At 35.6% G+C, this 9,589-nt stretch overlaps 1 protein-coding gene across 6 annotated transcripts in view; it reads left to right on the top strand.

Moving 5' to 3' along the window:
* STRN3 (striatin 3) overlaps positions 1 to 9,589 on the top strand; it is a 66,383-nt gene that overhangs the window by 1,316 nt on the left and 55,478 nt on the right. The window lies entirely within an intron of this gene.

Here is a 9,589-nt window from a genome sequence, read left to right as displayed (position 1 = left end):
CCGGAGATTTCATATGGGAGAAACAGTCCCTGAAGAACATTGGGGAGTTGATGGGTCTGCAGCATGGTCGTTTTAATACACGTGAAAGTACAAACTTTGCCTCGGGAACAAAAATTGAACAACTCCTCAGGGCAGAGAGGAAGTGTTGGAGTTCCAGTGTAGATCTCTTGCCTTTAGTGTTTGCTTTTAGTAATAGAAAGGAGGCCTCTACTAATTAACTTCTGCACGTACAAATAAAACCAGGCATAGGCTATTGCCAAGTTTTTGTACAGATTACAAAATCCACTGAACGTGAGGTATTTCTAATGGGGTCATTGTTCTTTTATAGGACAGAAGTGTAGATTATAACAGTTAACAGACTTACTGCTTCTGAAGAATTTTTGGTGATTTTTGTATTGAGTGAATGTTTACTGTCTTGAAGTGGTATTCCATCAAATTGCACTGTAATTAGAGTTTTTAATAGCATGCTGCATCAGTAGCCAACATTTGTGATGTATTTGCTTTCAGATTTCAGAACCAAGAACTATACCTGAGCAATTCTTTCAGGACTTCTCAGCTCTATAATTTTTGTCACAACTATAATTAAGAAAGAATTTTTAAAAAGCCACCAAGGGAAACAAATGAAGAGGTTTTACTATTTCCTTCACTTACTGCCTGTCTTACCATTTTAAGCCTTATGGAATGGCTGTTTTTTAAAATCAGCTTGGTGGACAGTAGTGGGCTTTTTAGCAGAGAACAATCGACTGTTTCTCTTGTTTTCTCTAGTGTCTTAGTAATACAGCACTATGTTTATAAATAAGTTGCTTAGTGCCATTTGTTAGCAAACAAAAATTATCTCAAAATATTTGTTTTATGCATAGGCTTGTTACTTTAAAACAAAGTACGGCATTCTGTAGCGTAAAGCTCAGTTCGAAAACTTTGAAAGGTCTATCTGACTGAAAAAGTGCTGCTATGAACTCATGTAGCCTCTAGACACCATGATGAGTTCTTGCCAAGTCTGCTGCTTTTGTTTGTGTTTGCTGTTTGTCATCTGTGGCCATCCTGTTTCAGTTGCTTATTTCTGAGGGTATCGTGGTAATTCTGATGCTGGCTATATATGTGTTGATTCACTCTACCTGATGTATGCATCAGGTCATGGGACAGAGACAGCGTAGTCACTGCACAGTGCGTATGCACGAGGGTGGGGTTTTTTATAACTTAGGAATCCCAGGATAGAAGCGGGGGAGGGCATTACCTTTGGATTTTAAGTGTCAACCTGTACAGTAGTGAAGACTGATACGGGAACGTGTTGAGAATATTTTTGAAAGAGGTGTGTGTACCAGGCATGCGTTTTTTTTTGTTCCTACAACTCAAGTTATAAAATCTCAGTATAATTTGTGACTAATAAAGCCTTAGTATTTTGGACGCCAAACCACAGTTTTGTCCATTGAAACGGCTGAGAGTGAAAGGAGAAAAAAAAAATAAATAGCATGACAATAGATAATTAATATGGAAGTTTGAGAGTTGGATGATTTAGATGCAGCTGTCCCCATGCAGGTAATTTCATCCTTCTTTCAGCATGACAGTAAACTCTAAACATTGTTTCTCAGTGCTGGCAATAATTCCTTATCTGTAGTATGAAATTAATGGGACTCCTGCGTGATTTCCCCACTCTTACCCTTTTTTTTTTTTTTTCCTGTGTAGTACAAGTGACTGGAAGAATTGCCCCCCCTAGTAAGAGTGCTCTTTGCGTATGGGGGTGATGGTGCAGGGAGAGATGATCTGCAGTGACAGTTTATTCTTTCTTGAATCTTGTAATCAACTCTTGTTCTATTGTTGTACCTGTCTATGCGACACATTTTTATAATTAATTTAAATTACACATTACTTCATCATCTTAGGGTTTATACCACAGCCATAATGACTGACAAAGGGTCTCAACCCTTTGGATCCAGAGAAGTCCTGTATTAGTAGACTTAAGTCTTTATTCAGATCAGACTTTGAATCTTAAATGTTAATAATTTTATACTGTCTTTTCCAGCTATTCAGGTGCATGGCTGTTCTGTGTGCACAAGTGAAGCAGCATAACTATTTGCCAAATCTGTATGCAAATCAGTATCAAGTACAGAAATGTCAAATATGAGCAGTGCAGTACTTGAATCATAGTACGCTTTTTTCCTCTCACTTGTAGTACTGGCTGCCACAGTAACTTTTTTAGCATTTTCTCACTGCTGTGTTGAAAGGAAATAGTGTTGATTGAAGTAATAGGCTGGATCTGTTTTCTGTTTTGTGAACTAAAAGAACGATTTTCACTGTAACAATATTGTGTAATTATAACTGTAACTTTGATCTGTCAATGTAATGACCTTGATGTTGGTAGCTGTTATACTGAGGTAAATTCAGTCCCTGTTTTCTAAGGCATTTATGCACTTAGAGGAGCAAGCCCATATTGTTGGATGTTGTGTATTTGTTAGAAATAATTGTTTCCTTTAGGAGCTTAAGTGGCTCTGTAGTCTCATAAAAGAAAAAGAAATGTGGATGGGGAAACACTTTGGAGATGCACTACAGAAACTCTCAGAGAAGGAAGATAAAGATGTGTCAGAAAGGAGTATCATAGGAAAACTGGCAACTTTTCGAGAAAATAATAGAGTTCCACTTTCTTTTGGGCTGATAATGCTTGGCTGGAATATAGGTCTCAATTGTGGAGCTTCTTCATGATTTCTGAAGTAGATAAAAATGAGATTAAGTACTCTCTGATAGTTCAAAATCACACAAGAATGTGTTGAGAGAGAATTAACAGTAGATGCTACTTCCAAATGTATTAATGACTAGGAAGAACAGTTAAGAAACATAAATACTCAGAACAAACAATGTACAATTTCAGTATAAACAGTATGCATCCTTTTAAGTAACTCAAATGCGCATAGAGATTAACATGATTATTAATACATTTTCTGTCATATAAAATGACAGCTCTCTACTTCCTAGTTTATCTAATTTTACAAATGCTCTTTTTCCCAACTATTCAGTGACATCATGGGAGCTTTTTGTTATCTAACATTTTGTGTTCTTAACATAAGCATTTATAAAGACCAAAACCTTACAGATCTTACTTGCATGCTTCTCTTATTTATTTTTTTTTTCTTTTTTCCTTTTGGGAACCTCATAAATAACATCCTGATAGTACGTTCTTTTTAAAAAAATAAAAGAAAATGTATCTTTCTGGGAATCTTTCAGATTTGAGGTGATTATCTAAATTAGGTTCTTTACATGTAATTGTAAATATGTAAACATAAGTAAATGTGTTAATATCATGAACCTAGTTGAGACCATGTTCAGAATATAGACGTACAGTGTTTCAGCATTTTTCAAAGCTTCAGTGTTTACAAAGTGTAGCAAGAATCAATTGCTGAGATATTTGGCGACGTGCAGCTTGTTTTGCTTTGTTGCGGGTTCGAAGAGGGGGATAATGTCAGGGATGTTTCCCTCTTAAAGTTGGAGGAACAGTTGTTCTGAAATAATTAATTTTGATGGTAACTTGGAAGTGAAAGCGGTTATGAGGGTTGTAGAATGGTCATTAATTTGTGAAGGAAAGAATCAGTGTGTCTCAGCAGCTAGGAAGCATGAAGTAAAATTAAGTATTTTCAAAAAAACCTTGGCTTTTCAGTAATTAGTGTAATTTTGTGCAGGGGGATGTTATAGATGCGAAAAGTGTTCTTGGTTCAAAAAATGTTTGGAAGAGTTCGTGGAATAAAAGTCCCTGGGGTTGTCTAAATTTAAAGATACTACCTCTGGCTCAGGATACTTTTGATTTACAAGTTTTTGGAGATTTGGAATGTTTTCTGAGGTTTATTCTTCTGTTTTTATACTAGTCCCATGGAGTTGCTTGTTTACCTGTGGTTAGAAGTGGGATGCTGAGGTTGGTCGTCTGTTGGTCTGACATTTTCATGACTAATGAGGTAGCTTTGAAATGCTTTGGTTTGGTTGTTTGAAAATACACTTAGTGCTGTTTTGATACTGTTTTGCTTAAATAAAAAATCCTGATTGATATCAGGGGCATTAATTGTGATAGAACATGCAAAGGTTCCAGGTAGGAAATGCAGATGCTGCAGTTGTTAAATGCACAGTGTATTTTAACCAAGTGCATTGTTTATTGATTGCATTCTAGGTGGTTGAAGTTGGAAAATATGCATAATTGATAAACTGCTATTTCATTGAGTCTTACAGGTGTATCTCAGTATCTATTTATTCTGAAATTAAGCTTAACTACTAAAGCAGTCCTTAAAAAAATCCAAAGGATACTTAATAAACACTGACTGGAAATAACATGAAGTGGGTTGTAAAAAGTTGATCAACAGTCACAAATGATTGCATTTGTGATACTTGTAAATGCCATGAGGTGTGTGGGTAATATATGCATCTGAAATGTCTAACTTCTGTTTGTGCAAGGTGTTAAGGTGCTTGCAGTAGCAGGGGTGCAGAAGTACCTCTTTGTACAATTAGATGATGTTTCATTCGCGTAATAAAGTATTTGAGTATTTAATACCTTCGTTTTATAATGAAACTTTCCTCAGTATAAAATAGCATACTTATAGAAATTAAGACCCAGAAACTTCTCTTCATTCATCATTTTCCTAAGCTAATGGTGAAAATAGCTACATACTTTGTGGAGTTAAGTCCCTTTTGCAATTTAAAGCACTGAATTGAGAGTTCTGTGTATTTTGGGTAGAGGGAAATTAGACGCAATCAAAGGTTTCCCTACTGTGGCTTTCCATAAGCTGTTTAGTCAACTGTGTGAGAGGCAGATAGCCTCCGGTAGAACTTTAGGTGCCTGTTTACTCAAGGTTGAAAGTCTGTTCTTTTGTGTGTGTACGGGTAAATCCTGCCTTCCTCATAGGCTGCTTGGCAAGACTTCCAAATTGAAAATGTGCAGAGCTGCTTCCTTTTTGTGGATGAATAACCTATACAGAGAAGATTGTAAATTAAAAGGCAGCTGCTATATAACAGAGCTTACCCTAAAAGATACACACACAAATTTGAAGTAAGGAGATTTCTTGATGTAGTTCAAGGTAAATAGGAATAAGGAGATTTTCTCCTGTGGAAAGAAGGTAGGTACATCATTAATATTTCATTTCTTTTACTATAAAATTGAGATACTCTTTGTGGCTCTAAAGGATTAGAGTGTTCATCAGAAAAAAACCCCAGTGTTTTCACTTTTCTGTTTATGCCTCCTTGCAATTTTATTTTTTAAACGGTGGGTTTAGATCTTTAACATTTCTATAGATTTTTCTTGCAGTATGCACCTCATAGAGGCAAAACACAATAAAAGAATGCAGGGCATTGAGTTACATAAAGATCCACGTAGACATTGATCAGGAAATACCTGAATAGCTATGAGGTTTATGTACAGGAAGATATTGATCAGTATAGTAGTTGTGTAATTTTTTCTGGAATATAGTTCCTAAATACCTCCCTTCTATCAACACTCAGGGCAGAAATATGTTTACTGTGTAATAATTGTTCTTTCATAAATAATTATTTGGAATAAAGTCACTCTTAGAAGCAGCGTGCAGAACTGTTATTTCATAACAGTCAGTCTGGTGAGGCTTTCTTTTAGACACAGCCTAAAAGTGTGTTATATAACATTTCTTGGTGAAGAAGTACTTCATTTTCTTTTTCTTTTTTTTGTTTTTTTTTTGTTTGTTTGTTTTAACACTGGACATGTATTTTACTTCTTAGTTTCATTGCCATCATGCCTATGCGTATTTACTGGCTCTTTGAGAAATCTCACTTTGGGGACTTTGTTTTTTTTTTGGGTGGAATATCTAGTGGTATAGTAATTTCTTTCACACTGAAAGTAGGTTTTGAGATAATGGTGGGTGTTCTTCATCCTTTTGTCATTTAAGAAGTTGGGAGAAAGCGATAATGAACTCTTTCCAAATTGATAAGAGAGTGGCTAGGGAAGTTGGATCCTCCACTGATTTAACAAGTCTTCAGGAAAAATGTATGACCTGCAAGAGCTTTGTTTGCATATCTGATTGTTATTTTTTGTCACTCAGGCTGTTCTTGAATTATCCTAAGCAATGGCTCAGCAGGATATTGAGTTTAATGATATCTTCTGCCTTCATCTGTGCAACTTCAACAGGTATTAAGAGCTAATTATGAAGTTGGCTGCTCTTCAGGACCAGTCCTGAACCCACAGTGTGAATTCAAGCAGTCTGTAGTTTTTTCTGCCACTATACGATTTTTATTAAAATGGCTGATTAGAAGTAACCTGTTACTAGCAATTAAAGGTAAAAATACATTTTTCTGGATTCAGAATAAATTCCAGTTAAAGTTACTGAGAGATGGAGTGCATTCTTAGCCTCTTTGAGGCTATTGTGCATGTTTATGTATATATTTGTGTTGAAAAATCCTGCACATGTTTCTGAAAAACAGCGCTTCTCTGAATGCTGATTGAAATGATCCTGAAATAGGGAACAAACTTCAGAAATTCCAGATGCCTGAAGTTCTTTATGACTATCTTTTTTTTTTTTTTTTTAAAATAGGCTACTTGCTGTAAAGTTTCTTCCATTTGCTCACCTTAGTTTCTCTTCACCCAAAGTGGGGTCGCTTCTTAACTACTACCAAATTTGAGGTTGGTGATCTTATAATACTCCTTCTAGAAGGAAAAACCAAACACCCCCACACCCCCTTGGCCTTATACCAGTGACCACTATAAGAAGCTGGAGAATACTTGACTCTAGCATTTAACTCAAACTGTGGTTTGTTTCTATGTAAAATAATTTTTAATCTCAAAATACAATTTTCCAGGTGAATACCGTAATCTTCTGCTCGATACTAAATTTACTGGCAGAGAGCTTAACTACATTTGCTTGTATTTCAGATATCACAGCATATCAAAGTAGAGAATAAGAAGTGGTGACAAGCCAGATGAGTCTAACTCTTTAAAACACTTGGCGATTCAAGAGTTGTAAAACTGAAATTGTTTGCTTTCTTTGGTGCTTTTGGTGCTTTCGTTCTTTCTAAGGTGCTTTAACTCCCAGACCCAGGGGTGTAGGAACAGAATCCTGGGCTATACCTTGAGACCCTGGGAAAGGAAAAGATCCTGCTTGAACAAACAGAACTCTCAGAAGTATTCAAGGAGAACACGTAAACATGTTTACAAGTTTTATAAGACCTGTTCTGTTACATAGCTTTAGCAAGATTTATACAGTGGAATTGGTAGAAGGCAGGACTACTGACTGTGTTAACTCTCTGATAAAGTGGTATAAATCAGAGATTGCTGGCCCTACTCTGTGCCAGGAGGCTAGCTTAACATTTAGGAGGCACAAAATACCTATTCCTCGTCAACTTTCTGTGATGCCTCCCTTAAATGCGTTATGTTATACAGTTGTATTTTTACTGTCTCACTTTTTTTTTATAAATTTTGTTTCCATGAACTTGATTGTATTCAATTTTGTTATTGTCAACTTTGCCATTGCCTTCATGATGCAAAGCTCTTTAAGAGCCATAATACTGTATTCTTTTACATATATATGGATGGCTTCTTATATTCTAGTTCTAGCACTTCAGTAGTTTTTGCTTTCTTCTGTGTCTTCTTTGGGAATGTGTCTTACTGACCTGCAGCTGATGAACGTTGACACGAGCGTTCATCACTAGAACAGTCTAGGTCAGTTTAGGTCACTGTGTTCACAGTCTGCTGCGGATTATGCTTTCTATATTCCTAAATAATAAATAGATGTTCCTGGTTTTGGAAAGGAAGCGTACGTTCTTGAGGATGTTTGCCACGCTGCAATTTTTTCTTTGTGTTCTACTCTCGAGTGATCATAAGGACCTGCCACGCTACAGAGTGTACAACTTCACTCTGTTTTCTGTGTTCTTGTACTACAACTACCAGTAATAATAAAAAAAGAGAATGAGCTTAGCATTCTAGGTTTTATTTAGTATTAAGTGTCTAATGAAGTTCTAACTGTGGCACTTCATTATTAGCTTTATAACTTAACAATGTATCTTCATCGTAATGGAATAATGTGGCAGGATAGTGATGTGAATGTAAAAATATTTTTAATCAAATTCAAGTACTGTGTTTTGGTGTTACCATCAGTGTATAATTAGTCTTACTGGTTGTAGTGGTGATTTTCTTGGAAAGAAAACTTTACTAGCTTAGATGGGTTCCAAAAAAATGCCCAGCAGTTTAAAAGACTGTATGTGAATCTTTCTAGATAGAAATGGCCCGAGGTGTATAACTGTTTTTTTGTTTTAAAAGGTGTTATTTGCAAGGTTCATACATTTCTGAGAAATGTAGAAAGTACAGATGATAGTGACAGAAATTGCATCTGAGGATGAACTTGTGCTGAAATAAACATGCTGAGTTGCTTTCTTCGGGACTGCTGTGAGTTTCCTGCTAAAAGAAATTCATAAAACCCCTGAATGATCTGTGGCTTTGTAAGTGAGAGCTATAAATATAGAAATTGGGAAGTGATTTCTGTCTTGTGATCTGTGCAGAAGCAGCAAGGTCAACTTTGCGATATAATGTCCCATTCTTTAGCAGTAATTTTGAAAAGAATGCTGAAAGTTTGACATAAAAACAATTTGAGGTCTGGAAATAATATCTTTAAGAGTGGTCCGTATAAAATTCAGTCTTGTTGGATAATCAAAAAGAAGTCTGAGAGGTAGCCTTATTAGGTGCCTCCCTGGGTTTTTAGATGTATGCAGATGCTTTTTAATTTAAAGTTGAAAATTGTTTAGTTTAACGGGTATGACACAGGAGACTGGAACTTCACCTTAAAAAAAAAAAAAAAAGAAAATGATCACAATGAGGGAGTGTAGCTAGTGTGACAGATATGTGTGAAGTTGGGTAACTGTTTTTGGGGGTTTTTCATTTGCTTTATTTTGTAGAACAGCCAAAGAATTAATCAGGCAAAAAGTTTAAAACATCCTGAAATAATTTTTTTACAATGACAAATTATGAATCCTTTCTACATGAAGACACAGAAGAAATATACATGGATTGAAAGTAAGCCATCTATTAGTCTGTAGTCTAATCTACTGCTGTTAAGTTCATATGTTCTTTCCATGCCTTTTCTTAAGGCATACTTAAATGAAGAACTAGACCCTTGGAATAAGCTACTGAGGGACTAGGGGATTTCTTTCTTTCTGTTTTGTTGTGTGGTGTCTTTGTTTGTTTTTTGTGTGGTTTTGTTTTTAAATCTTAACTCAAACATTTTGTTCAGTACAAAGGTAATTAAATTAAATATGGTCTAGCTAAATGTCAGACTGCTTTAATCAATCTTGTCTTTTAAATTAATTTTATTTGCATCATTATTGGTTTGAAAACACTTTCTTTTGTGTTCCACTCCAGTTATCTGTTGGAGAAGCTAGCAGACTGTTGTTTTCTTCCTGGAAGACAGAAAATTTATGGATGTATTTTTAGCTGACTGTACTGCTCTTCTGTAAAACTAAGTGACTTTGTGTCACACATGAATCTCTTATCTTCTATGATTGAAAATAAGAAGTGCTACATATTGCCTGCTTTTCTCCAAATTAAATTCCAGTAGAATATGTGTGTGTATATAAGTACATACAGCCACACAAATGCATAGTTTGC

This window comes from Larus michahellis, chromosome 4 (assembly GCF_964199755.1).
Source record: "Larus michahellis chromosome 4, bLarMic1.1, whole genome shotgun sequence".
NCBI lineage: Eukaryota > Metazoa > Chordata > Aves > Charadriiformes > Laridae > Larus > Larus michahellis.
This window is presented reverse-complemented; position numbering and strand designations above follow the sequence as displayed.